This window comes from Papio anubis, chromosome 3, assembly GCF_008728515.1.
Source record: "Papio anubis isolate 15944 chromosome 3, Panubis1.0, whole genome shotgun sequence".
Taxonomy (NCBI): Eukaryota; Metazoa; Chordata; class Mammalia; order Primates; family Cercopithecidae; genus Papio; species Papio anubis.
In genome coordinates, this window is record NC_044978.1 from 1,023,652 (window position 1) to 1,037,665 (window position 14,014).

Sequence of the window (14,014 nt, forward strand, 5' to 3'; positions counted from 1 at the left end):
GGGCCGCTAATCCACATGTGGGCCGAGACAGGAAAAGAAATGCTTTCTGGGGGATCTGGTGCTGAAGCTGGCATAGGAAGTCCTAGGCTACCGTCCAGGCAGGAGCAATGGAGAAGGTGGAGGTGTGGTCGCAGGGAGTGGACGGTGAGTCCAAGCCGACTTAATGGCATGTGCGAAGGTGAACACGGACAGATAGCATGCTCCATTATGAGAAATAAAAATAGCTAAACATAGCTGGATAACAGGGAAATAAAGCCCAGCGTAAACAAGTTTGAAGCTGCAATGTGAAGGTGGAGGCCAGATCACAAAAGCCCTGCATCCTTGTGAGACACTTTGGACATTCTCTAGAGGGTAATTGGAAGCCATGATCAATGCAGACAAAATGTTAGTAAACTGTAGTCTGATGTTTAAATAAATGTGCACATTTTCTCAAATTCCATAAATACTTTTCGAAAAATTCTTGTACCTAAAACGTTATATCAGACTGCATACAGAACAAAAAATAATTTATTTTAAATCTTGTCCTCCAGTAACATACACTTTGCTGGGAGCATGAGCTGAGCACACAGATAAGTACATAGTGAGGGACTATAAAACCCCAAGAATGAGACAAGTCTCAACAGATAGGAAGAATGCATGTAATTTTGATGAAAAAGGGAAACTGCAGGGTTGCATTTGAATCAGGACTTGACGAATGGATTTTATTTTAACAAAAAGGGTTAGAATAGAGGAACCATCATGAACAATTGCATCCATGTAGACAAACTGCAAAGGAAGAGTCATGAATCAGCCAGAAATCCAGTTTGGGCCTGAGCATATATAGTGCGTTGATGTTGGCTTGTCCTGCGGTTTTGTTTCTACCTCCCTTCTGCCCGGAAGCCTCTTTCCTGAAACTTAGCATGGTTGGCTTCCTGTTTACATTCAGATCTTTGCTCAGATGTCTGTTCTAGAGAAAGGCCATCCCCGGCTAACTATCTGAAATGGATTCATCTCTCCTCATTCGTCCTCTATTGTATCACCCTGTTTTGTTATTTTTTTAGCTGTTTGTCATCAACCCGTCCTTTTTGTAATGTACATGAAATGGAAGTGGGAGCTCACGTATGAGCTGACATCACACTGATGAGACAGGTTAGGCAGCAAGTTGCTCAAGCTCGTACAGCTGGCATGTAGGTATCACTGTTGGTTTGCTGGGCTTCAAATCTCTAAACCCTTAGTAAGCTAAAGACAGGCAGTAAGGAAAGAAGAAGGAAGGAAGGAAGGAAGGGAAGGAGGAAGGAAGGAAAGAAGGAAGGAAGGAGAAGAAAGAGAAAGAAAAGAAAGACATGTTTCAAAAAGGAATGAAAGCAAGTGTTTCAAATGTTGCAAGTAATCAATGAAAATAATAGGGAAATCAATGAAAATAAGAGTCACTACATGTGGTAATTAAAATGTCATTATTGACCTTTGAAAGAATAATTTTTTTAGAGCAAGAGAATGGTAGAAATCAGACTGTATCCTGTAAAAAGAAAATTATTATGTCTATAAATGGAGATTCTAGAAAAAAAAGCTAAAACCAAAGTAATAATGAACTGAGTATTCATCTTAAATTCTCAATTAATTTTCATTACAAATTTTCATTCACAGATGCAATGTGCACATACATATACATTAATGAGACTGTAGTTCATTCTAATTTTTCAGAGTACTTTGTTTTCATCTTAATAGGAAGAGAGGGAAAGAGAGAGAAAGAATATTATAAACAAGCTAATTTAAGATACATGCTAAAGGAGCCAGTGCACTATACAGAACAAAGTTTAAAAGAATAACAAGACGTTCTTTAAAAATATAAGTTAACAGCATGCAAAGAGTCCACCATTTATCTTCATTTCTGGGGTCAGAAGCTGAATTCAATTGTAATCAAAACTTGGCAATAGAATGACCTTTCAGGTGAGCTGGCCTAGTCTCTGACGTGTCCTTGGATGCTTCTTAGTCTAAATGTTACTGTTTTAAGAAATAAGAAAGACCTTATCTTTTTTGTTAGAATTTTCCTGCAATAGCTGTTTTTCTGAGAAAAAAGTATTGCTTCATTTTGAATATGTATCCCTTTTTAAAAAGTAATATCTGTGTTTGACCCTAGTTTATAATTTTTATGGCACATGAGGTAAGCTTAAATGTCATCGAATGTATATTTACATAAAATTCAATCTTATTTCTTTTGGGAAATGTAAGAAATTCATTGGGTCTTAAATTTGCAAAAGATCCTGGTTCCCCAAGACAACAGCAATGACAGATAAATTGGGTTTTCTGATCTGGAACTCCCCACAGGCTCCGGTGAAAATACACAAAGTAGAATGGCTGCTTTGGAGAATTTGTTGGCTAAAGTGCTTATTTCCATACTTTCTGTAATGTCTGCCCTGAATTATAAGATATAGAAAAATTTAAAATATCCTAAACTTTAACTTTATATTTGAATTTTTGTGAATGCATAAATGAATTTGTGAAGAGAAATATGTTTTCTCCAAGAATTAGAGTCATTGAAAAAGAGAAAAATGTGAAACTGTTTAAACATGGAGATTTTCTTAGAATATCTATGAAATTATTTTTTTGTGGCAGCAAATAAGTTGTTTAAACTTGTATGGAACCCTGAAGATCTAACGTAAATGCCTTTAAAACTATTGAGAGCTCAATGGAATCAGATGGAGAAGAATACATGCTATTTCTCTGTGATTGATTGAAAGGTCTGCAGAAAGACAACATAACTGATTTTTTAAAAATATTGGCTTATATTACATTCTAGTCAATTGTAATTGACTAGAAAAAGCAAATTGAGCTTTATATTTTATTCCGTTGTGGCCCAAGGCCAAATTCTTGAAAGGAATTAGTTTCTTAAATAGGCAGGGAGTGTGGATAATTAAAATTTATCATTTTAATCATTATCATAAAATGATCACTTCTAACATTCTGCCTTTTCTTTACATAGATGATCTCATTGGCCTTCAAGAACATAGTCATATTCAGTTCCTAATTATTGACACCCACAGGCTGCTTCGCACAATGCTGCACGATGAGGCTCAAAATGAAAGGCACTGCTTCGTTAAAATTATTTCCATTTAATAAAAGGAAAATGTATTCATAATAATGGTATCAGAATTGGATTCTCACCTGCAAGTAGCTTATAAGAATTATTGTCTTATTTAGTTTTCCAAGTATTTACCATTGAATTCTGTGGTGCTATTCGTCCCACTACCCCGCTTTCTGCACAATCTAGATGGGATGTGCTTGCATTCAGATCACCTGCAGCCTATCTGCACGCGGTGAACTGCTCCCTCATGACCCCGGTTAACCACTGATTCACAAACAGAATGTTTTATTTTCCAGTAGGTTAACGTTGAAAAGTTGTTTTATCATTAACACGCATAAAATTTTGTGCCAGATTAATGTTCTCCAAAATGTTTTTATTTCAGAGCTTCAGGTAATATAACGTTTCCCTATAATATTTCTAATGTCTAATTTTAGTCCTAATCTCACTGCCATCTCTGGTAAGTACCAAAATCTTATATTTAACAGTCAATCCAGCCAGTGTCATCTCAATTTTTACAGAGTCGATGGATTTCAGTTCATTTCTTCTATCTCTTCTGTATTTTAGGCATAGTGTTGGCATGTATGAATTTCAGAACAAGTGCTTTTTTTTTTTTTTTTTGCATGCCAAATGGACAAATTGTTTTTAAATCCCTGGGGAATTTTTCAACGTTTCTCCCTGTGTTTTTGATACCCTGACTCTGATTAAACTATTTTATCTTAAAAACTCTGGTATGTGTGATGGTTATACATTTCCTTTCCAGGAATACTATTATGGTTTATGTTTGGTGTGGCTAAGCTAAAATTAATTGAAAGACTTGTGAAAGACTTGTCACATAAATGTCCTATTCTAAACACTCTGGTCTTTATCACAGGGATTGTAAAAGACAAGTAGTCAGGCCAAAGGGAATTGGCACTTGGATAAACACATGAGCTTTGGTCTAAACTGTTTCTTTGTTCTAGCCACATCTGTAGTTTCGTTCAGTATATTAAAATGACTTATTAATATGGCCTTAGAATAGAAATCACATTTGAAACTTCGAAAGTACTTATCACCCTTTAATCAGCTTCCTCTAATATCCGTGTAAGGGCCAAAGAAGCTCAGTGCAATCACTTTGAAGTTTCCTCTCACCTTTTACAGATCAAGTGACTGGGGGAAAAGTGGGATTTTAATTCCAAATATCAGATCTATAAGTGTGGATGGAATTTTGGAAAACTTGAACAATGCTGGCCATTTATAATCCTTTAGGACATTCCCAGATAGGCTGATATAAAGATTAAAAAAAAAAAAAGCAAAAGGCAAAAAGCCTTCTCTGGCATTTCCAGGGTCTGAAAGTCATTTTTAGTTACTCCTTTGTTAAGGGCCTGACTTCAGGAAATGATTGTACAATCTTATGTGAGTAGAAAGATAAATATGAAATAAGGAACAAGAGCATGAATTTTTCTATGAAAAAGACAGTGGCAAAAAGCTTGTAGCACGAGTTGTCACACAAAGGGAAATCTGAATGGAGTGATGGAGAGTGGAGAGGAGCGAAAGGAGGCTGGGCCTTGGGTCTGGGTGAAGATGGGGTGATGCTGCACAGGAAAGGAGAAGATGGGGTAATGCTGCACAGGGAAGGATGGGTCTCGGGTCTGGGTGAAGATGGGGTGACACTGCACAGGAAAGGATAAAGATTTCCCCCAAAGGACAAAAGGACAGTTGCAGGCCAGGCGCGGTGGCTCGCGCCTCTAATCCCAGCACTTCAGAGGCTGAAGTAGGTGGATCACTTGAGGCCAGGAATTCAAGATCAGCCTGGTCAACATGGTGAAACCCCATCTCCACTAAAAATAGAAAAAAATTAGCCGGGTGTGGCGGAGGGCCCCTGTAATCCCAACTACTGGGGAGGCTGAGGCAGGAGAATTGCTTGAACCCGGGAGGTGGTGACTTCAGTGAGCCGAGATATGGTGCCACGGCACTCCAGCCTGGGTGACAGAGCGAGACTACATCTCAAAACTGGAAAAAAAAAAAAAAGGACAGTTCCGAGGCACCCAACCTAAACTTTACTCATGTTAGTAACTTATCCAAAGATCTATGATCCAAACTTATAATTCTTCCCAACCCCGACAATACCATTTCTTTCTTTCACAATATTATCTTTTTAAGTAGCAAAAAAAAATAACCTTAGAAAGTCCTTTTTGAGATCAATGTATTTTCTTGACATAAATCTATTTTTTAATAGATAGTGTATGATCCATTGTCTCATTATTTCTACTAATATTTTTCTCTTTCGGACACACAATGCTATACATATTTCAGTTAATGCGATGGTTACAAATATAAGCATCAGAGCAAAAATTAAAATAATCTGTGGAAATAATGGCATTAAGAATTAGTATCTAAAATATTATCTTCTAATATTGTAATAAATTCAGGACTCCTTAAACAAAATTACTGTGTCTTTTTTGGTACTTAGGTGAAAGGGTCTAAAGCAGGGGTCCCCAACCACCTGACTGTGAACCAGTGCTGGACTGTGTCCTGTTAGGAACCCGTCTGCACAGCAGGAGGTGAGCAGCAGGTAAGCCAGCATTACCGCCGGAGCTCCATCTCCTGCCAGATCACTGCATTCGATTCTCATGGGAACACAAACCCTACTGTGCACTGTGCACGCGAGGGATGTAGGCTGCAAATTCCTCATGAAAATCTATTGCCTGATGATCTGAGATGGAACAGTTTCATCCGGAAACCATCCCACCATTCCCCACGCCCCTACCACAGAAATATTGTCTTTCACAAAACCCATCCCTGGTGCCAAAAAGGTTGGGACTGCTGGTCTAAAAGAATATGCCAGAAAAAAGATACTCTAAGCACAAAGATATGCATTGCAAGGAAAATGAACAAATCGTTCAAAAGTGTATTTTTTAAAATAACACCTAAAATAAATGTGTGAAAGAGCTTCCAGATCAAATTACCAATTTATACAGAATACAGAGGACAGAGGAATATGTTTTAAAGAAAATAAAAAGCATGTGAATGTAATCAGAAAAAAAATCAGACTAAAATTGCAAAACAAAAGACTCAGTGTCTTCAACAGATAAATTACAGGTGTTTGTGCAGGAGTGGAGGGGATGTGGAGAGAAAGACAGAGAGAGCCTTTAGACTGATTGAATGGGTGGACTTTAGTTGCATTTGGATTCAAAGAGATTGAACATTTCGTCTGTGTGAAAGGAATGTTCATACCATAAAATATGAAGCAAATTTGGAATGTGAACATTTATTAGATATTTACTTTATCAGAAATCATTTTAATCCCTTTTCAGTGTGACAGTGGCATTGTGTTTATGTTTTTTAAAAAGTTTTTATCTTTATAAAAATGCACATAAAATATCTATTGACGAAGTTCCGCCATGCCTGGGAGAAAGGACTAATCAGAAATATCCAACAAACCATATTTGCTGTGAGTTGTAGCTGTTAAGGCTGGGTGATGGGTACGTGAGGTTCATTTTCAATTCTGCTTACTTTTGTATGGATTTGAAATTTTCCATAATAAAAAGTCAAATATAGAGGTCAATTATAGAATACATGTTAAACTTTCTATGAAAATATATCACTTTAGTACCATAATTTTCATAATACAAATCCCTTTCCCAAAGAACAAAAAGACTAGTTGACAATTCACAAATCCTTTCCTCTCAACCCTTCCTTTTTCATTTTTGCCAAGTCATCTTTACTATGAGGCAGTCATGCTGAAAATATAAATATATACATTCCATGGAGCTGCATAAGCTACAGTAGAATCTGTAACCATTAAAAGGATCTTGGAGAGAGAAAAAAGACACATAGAATGATCTTGAACTCAGCCCAGAGAGACAGCATTTCCTGCTTCTGTCAAAGGAATAGTCACATTGTACAATGTCTACAGTATCAAATATCACCCATGTAAGATATATTTAAAATACTCTAAAAAAACACATTAAATGCATTTGTCCTAACTGGACTTACTATTCTCAAGATTTGTGTTTTCTGTTCTTTGTTTAAACTTCTGTATGTCCAAATTCCCAGAATACCTGCCATGCAACATTCAGGAACGAGACTGCATTCTTGCTGAAGCACCATACAAATAACACACATTACGTTCCATTTATTAATTTCTCTACTTAGCCATGTTTCTGTGTTTATTTTCATAACTTTTCTAATGCACAGGTAGTTAGAGTCATTCTTGTAATTTACATATGTAGAAACTAAACAGGGAGAAGAATTTTGCCAGAGAATCTAAGTGCACATGTTCATCGTCCTCCTTGAGAACATTTTGTGGCTTGACATGGGATTTAAAGATATCTGAGAAATGTGCTTCCAGTATAAAATAATAACAATGTTGGTACATTTAAAGTGGCTTCATTTGTTTTGTCTTTTAGTCATGAAGAATCCCCATATGTATAATTATGTATTTGGTTACCATATTTATCACGAACATAGATTTGTAAAAGATTCTAGATTCTAATAACGCGTTGTATAACATTTTTTCCATTATATTTTCAAAATAATATCTGCATGGCATTTATAGAACTCTGGTTAATCTTCCTGAAGTTTAATATTTGTAATTTGTAATGAAGTGATACACTCTTTAGTCAATAAGTTAAATATAACGCTCGATGAACCATTGCAATTTGAGAGAATCTAAGGAGAAGAATTAAGTCGGGACCATAAAAAAATATGCCTGACCAGTAGCCTTGACTAACAGGATGAGACTGGCTTTAGACTAGAGAAATGACATTACAGTTAAGTTACCATGATGTTATTTAATATAAATGTTGTTGGAGAGATCTTAGCACTAATTCTAGAAAAGTTTTTATTTTATATACATAGAAAACAATTTCTCATGGTTAAGCAATTATTTTCTGATATTGTTTATGCTATCTTCTACCAATTAAAAACTTTATTTGCATGTTACTAATTATCTTAATGTGTGCCTCTATGGCTCTTGCATTTTATATGTTGCTTAAGAAAGTCTTACCAGTTTCCAAGTATCACAACCATTTGCCTGTATTTTCTTAGAATACTTCTACATTTTGCTTTCTAACATATTTGACTCTTTAAAGATATTTTGGGGTGGATTATTTCTAAAGTAGGAGAACAAGATGATTAGAACAAATAAGAGAAAATACAGGAGCTGACATTTTGTGAAATGCTGTCTGGAGCCCAGTATTAAAGATTTGTCTCTCATTGATAACATCTTTATAGATGCTTGGAGGTTACGAAAACAGCACTGATCTGGTGAGGGAAACTACACAGAGTTGAAGAACTGGGCAAGGGGGCACAGTATGATACAGTGTAGGAGATCGCTCCACAAGGTGGTGTCCATAGTTTAATAGTTCATAGTTTAATTAGTACATTCAAAGTTTACAATGTTGACTATCAGAACACAAACAGATACACAGATTTTGTAAACATAAATGTGATTTCATTTTTTACAGATATACAGTTTACCCTTGAACAATGCAGGGGTTAGGGTCACTGACCCCTCACACACCCTAAAATCTTTGTATACCTTTTGATTTCTCAGAAACTTAATTGCTAAGAGCCTACTGTTAACTGGAAGCCTTACAGATAACATAAGCAGTCAATTAACACACATTTTCTAGGTTATATGTATTAGATACTATCTTCCAATAAAGTAAGCAAGAGAAAATAAAACATTTTCAAGAAACTCATAAGGAAGAGAGAATGTATTTACTATTTGTGATGTGGAAGTCGATCACCATAAAGGTTTTCATCCTTGTCTTCATCACCTTGAGTAGGCTGAGGAGGAGGAAGAGGAAGGTTTCGTCTTGCTGTCTCAGGGCTGGCAGAAGCAGAAGAAAACTCACAAATCAGTGAACCCATGCAGTTCAAGCCCATGTCAAGGGTCAACTATATACCTTTCTTGGCCTTTGTGACGCTGGAACATTGAGTTGTAATATTTGGGGAGTATATTTTAAAGGCAGTGTGTATATTTCTGCAGTTTCTTCCTCTTGGCTCCAAACTGTGTTTGATAGGTACCACAACCTAGCCAGAAAAATGGAAATTTGGTCTCCAGTTCTAATTGTGAATGTAGAAAGAGTGAGGTGACAAGAGATTTCAACAATCAGAATACAAATCTAAGCCAAACTTAGGCAGAAGCTATACCCTCAGATTAGTGGATGGTGTTTCTTGGGCAGTAATAGGTCCTAAAGCACTCTTCTAAGCTCTAGAATCTTTACTCTTTCTATTAGTAAATATGACTTGGAGGATCAAATAGATAGCAGTTGGGGCCCTACCCTTTGACTGTAAGTTTTGCTATATTCTACATCTGATGAACCATATTGACTCAGCTGAAGAAGTTACCTGTGCCTACCAGTTGACATGTGTCATCAGATTGGGTTTGTCTTAGTCTGTTTTCTGCAGCTATAACAGAATACCCGAGACTGAGTAATTTTAAAGAAAATAAGTTTATTTACTTTATGGTTTTGGAGGCTGGGAAGTCCAAGAGCGTGGAGCTGACATCTTGCACGGGCCTTATTGCTGTGTCATAATATGGTGGAGGGCACCACATGGCGAGAGGGCAAGAGCATGCATGTCAACTCAGCTCTTTCTTTCTCTTCTTATAAAGCCTCCAGTCCCATTGTGGGAGCTCCACCCTCAGGAACTTATGAATCCTAATTACTTCCTAAAGGCTCCACCTCTGATCAGCATATACATTTAGGGATTAAGAGTGCATCACATAAAATTTGGGGGACACATTTAAACCATAGCACAGTGGATAACTAAAAAATGAATCAAAGCTGATATGAAATCTGGTTATAATTGATTGGAATTCTTAATAAGAGATAAATCTGGATCTAAACTATTTCTTATTATGATGACTTAAGATGAACATTATAAAATCTTGTCTCTAAATTTGACAAAATGTTGATATTTGTATATGTGTTATTTCTTGAATTCTTACAGGTTTTTTTTCCCATAAAATAGCAGAGCTGGGCTGGGCACAGTGATTCACCCCTATAATCCCAGCACTTTGGGAGGCTGAGGTGGGTGGGTCATGAGGCCAGGAGATTGAGACCGCCCTGGCTAACATAGTGAAACCCCATCTCTACTAAAAATAAAAAATAAAAATAAAAATAAATAGCAGAGCTGGACTATCTTAAATAGCAACTATTATTATAGCTTGAATTTCTCTACTCTGTATACAGAAAAATGATTTAAGAAATTTTACGTTAGCTGGAGAATAACCTCCTAATGAATACCATTTCAAAAGTGGTTGATAGCTAATGTTTACGCTAATAATTTACATCAAATTTGCTCATAACTCCAATCTCTAAAATAAATTGGCTTTAGATGTGTATCTAATTTATGTGTATATGAAAATGTAACCTATATAGCACCTCAAAATTTTGAAAATGCATTATTCTAAATTTAAAAAGTTCCTTGAGATCTAGAAATACATTGATCTTTACTCTTTCTCACTTATTACCTGGTAAAGCCTACACCTAACATATCTATAAGATACTTAAACAATATTATTTCTAACTAAATCTCAAAGTTAGAAATTCTCAAATTTTATTTAGCAAATCTCTTACCCTATCTTTATTAGTTCTATTCAGATGATCTTCGTACTGAATACAGTACGCACCTTTATGCTGAAATTTAAGCCCATGCCTTCTAAGTATTTTATTCTAAAACAGAGAACAACTAGTTGATTGTCCTTTCAGCTCAGTGTCTTGACTGAGTTCAAGCTTACTGACATGTTTTTAATCTTGCCAAAACTAAATAATCCTAACATTGGTATTCTTCTTATTTAATATTGTTTACCTGTTTACTGGTTTAATAGTTCTCTGTAGTCTTCTATTTGTATAATTTTCATAATATACTAACATACAAAAATTAATAAGGTTCAGATCAAACCCAAGGGCAATATAATGAACATAGCACTGGTTTTAATTAAACTAGATATGTGTCAAATTAAGTTACTTTTTATATAAATGCCACAAACCAAAATAGCATGGTAATGGTACCAAAACAGATATATAGACCAATGGAACAGAACAGAGACCTCAGAAGAAACACCACACGTCTATCCACAACCAGCTGATCTTCAATAAACCTGACAAAAACAAGCAATGGGGAAAGTATTCCCTATTTAATACATGGTGTTGGGAAAACTAGCTAGCCATATGTGGGAGCCAGAAGAGAGTGGGGGCCAATATTCGACAATCTTAAAGAAAAGAATTTTCAACCCAGAATTTCATATCCAGCCAAAGTAAGCTTCATAAGTGAAGGAGAAATAAAATCTTTTACAGACAAGCAAATGCTGAGGGATTTTGTTACCACAAGATGTGCCTTAAAAGAACTCCTGAAGGAAGCACTAAACATGGAAAGGAAAAACCAGTACCAGCTACTGCAAAAACATACCAAAATGTAAAGACCATCATCAACACTATGAAGAAACTGCGTCAACTAACGGGCAAAATAACCAACTAGCATCATAATGACAGGATCAAATTCACACAGAACAATATTAACCTTAAATGTAAACAGGCTAAATGCCCTAATTAAAACACCCAGAGTAGCAAATCGGATGAAGCGCCAAGACCCATTGGTGTGCTGTATTCAGGAGACCCATCTCATGTGCAAAGACACACATAGGCTCAAAGTAAAGGGATGGAGGAATATTTACCAAGCAAATGGAAAGCAGAAAAAAGCAGGAGTTTCAGTCTTAGTAAAAAGAAGGGCATTACATAATGGTAAAGGGATCAATGCAACAAGAAGAGCCAACTATCCTAAATGTATACTCACCCAATACAGGAGCATCCAGGTTCATAAAGCAAGTTCTTAGAGACATACAAAAAGACTTAAACTCCCATACAATAATAGTGGGAGACTTTAACACCCCACTGTCAATGTTAGACAGATCAATGAGACAGAAAATTAACAAGGATATTCAGGATTTGAACTCAGCTCTGGGACAAGCGGACCTAATAGACATCTACAGAACTCTCCACCCCAAATCAACAGAATATACATTCTTCTCAGCACCACAAAGCACTTATTCTAAAATCAACCACATAATTGGAAATAAAACACTCCTCAGCAAATGCAAAAGAACGGAAATCATAACATATAGTCTTTCAGACCACAATGCAATCAAATTAGAACTAAGGATTAAGAAACTCACTCAAAACCACACAGCTACATGGAAACTGAACAAGCTGCTCCTGAAAGACTACTAGGTAAATGACAAAATTAAGGCAGAAATAAGTAAGTTTTTTGACAGCAGTGTGACAAAGACACAATGTACCAGAATATCTTGGACACAGCTAAAGCAGTGTTTAGAGGGAAATTTATTTACCCACAAGAGAAAGTGGGAAAGATCTAAAATTGACACCCTAACATCACAATTAAAAGAACTAGAGAAGCAAGAGCAAACAAATTCAAAAGATAGCAGAAGACAAGAAATAACTAAGATCAGAAGAGAACTGAAGGAGATAGAAACACGAAAAACCCTTCAAAAAATCATTGAATCCAGGAACTGGTTTTTTGAAAAGATTAACAAAATAGACCTCTAGTCAGACTAATAAAGAAAAAAGAGAGAAGAATCAAACAGACACAGTAAAAAAATGATAAAGGGAATGTCACCACTGATCTCACTGAGAAACAAACTACCCTCAGAGAATAGTATAAACAGCTCTATGCAAATAAACTAGAAAATCTAGGAGAAATGAATAAATTCCTAGACACATACACCCTCCCAAGACTACACCAGGATGAAGTCAAATTCCTGAATAGACCAATAACAAATTCTGAATTGAGACAGTAATTAACAGGCTACAAACCAAAGAAAGCCCATCGGATTCACAGCTGAATTCTACCAGAGGCATAAAGAGGAGCTGGTACCATTCCTTCTGAAACTCTTGCAAACAATTCAAAATGAGGGACTCCTCTCTAGCTCATTGTATTAGGCCAGCATCATCCTGATACCAAAACCTGGAAGAGACACAACCAGAAAAGAAAATTTCAGGCCAATATCCCAGATGAACATTGATGCAAAAATCCTCAATAAAATACTGGCAAACCAAATCCAGCAGCACATCAAAAAGCTTATCCACCACAATCAAGTCTGCTTCATCCCTGGGATGCAAGGCTAGTTCAACATATGCAAATCAATAAACATAATCCATCACATAAACAGAACCAAGGATAAAAACCACAAGATTATCTCAGTAGATGCAGAAAAGGCCTTCAATAAAATTCAACACCCCTTCATGCTACACACTCTCCATAAACTAGGTATTGAAGGAATATATCTTGAAATAGTAAGAGCTCTTTATGACAAACCCACAGCCTATACACTGAATGGGCCAAATCTGGAAGCATTCCCTTTGAAAACCCCTATGGACAAGGATGCCCTCTCTCACCACTCCTATTCAACATAGTATTGGAAGTTCTGGCCACAGCAATCTGGCAAGAGAAAGAAATAAAGGTACTCAAAAAGAAAGAGAGGAAGTGAAATTATCTCTGTTTGCAGATGACATTGTATATTTAGAAAACCCCATCATCTCAGCCCAACATCTCCTTAAGCTGAAAAGCAACTTCAGCAAAGTCTCAGGATAGAAAATCAGTGTTGCAAAAATCACAAGCATTTCTACATGAGTGAACTCCCATTCACAATTACTACAAAGAGAATAAAATACATAGGAATGCAACTTATAAGGGATGTGAAGGATCTCTTCAAGAAGAACTATAAACAACTGGTCAAAAAAATAAGAGAGGAAACAAACAAATGGAAAAAATTCCATGCTCATGGATAGGAATAACCAATATCGTGAAAATGGCCATACTGCCCAAAGTTATTTATAGATTCAATGCTATCCCCATCAAGCTACCATCGCCTTTCTTCACAGAATTAGGAAAAAAACTACTTTAAATTTCATATGGAACCAAAAAAGAGCCTGTATAGCCAAGACA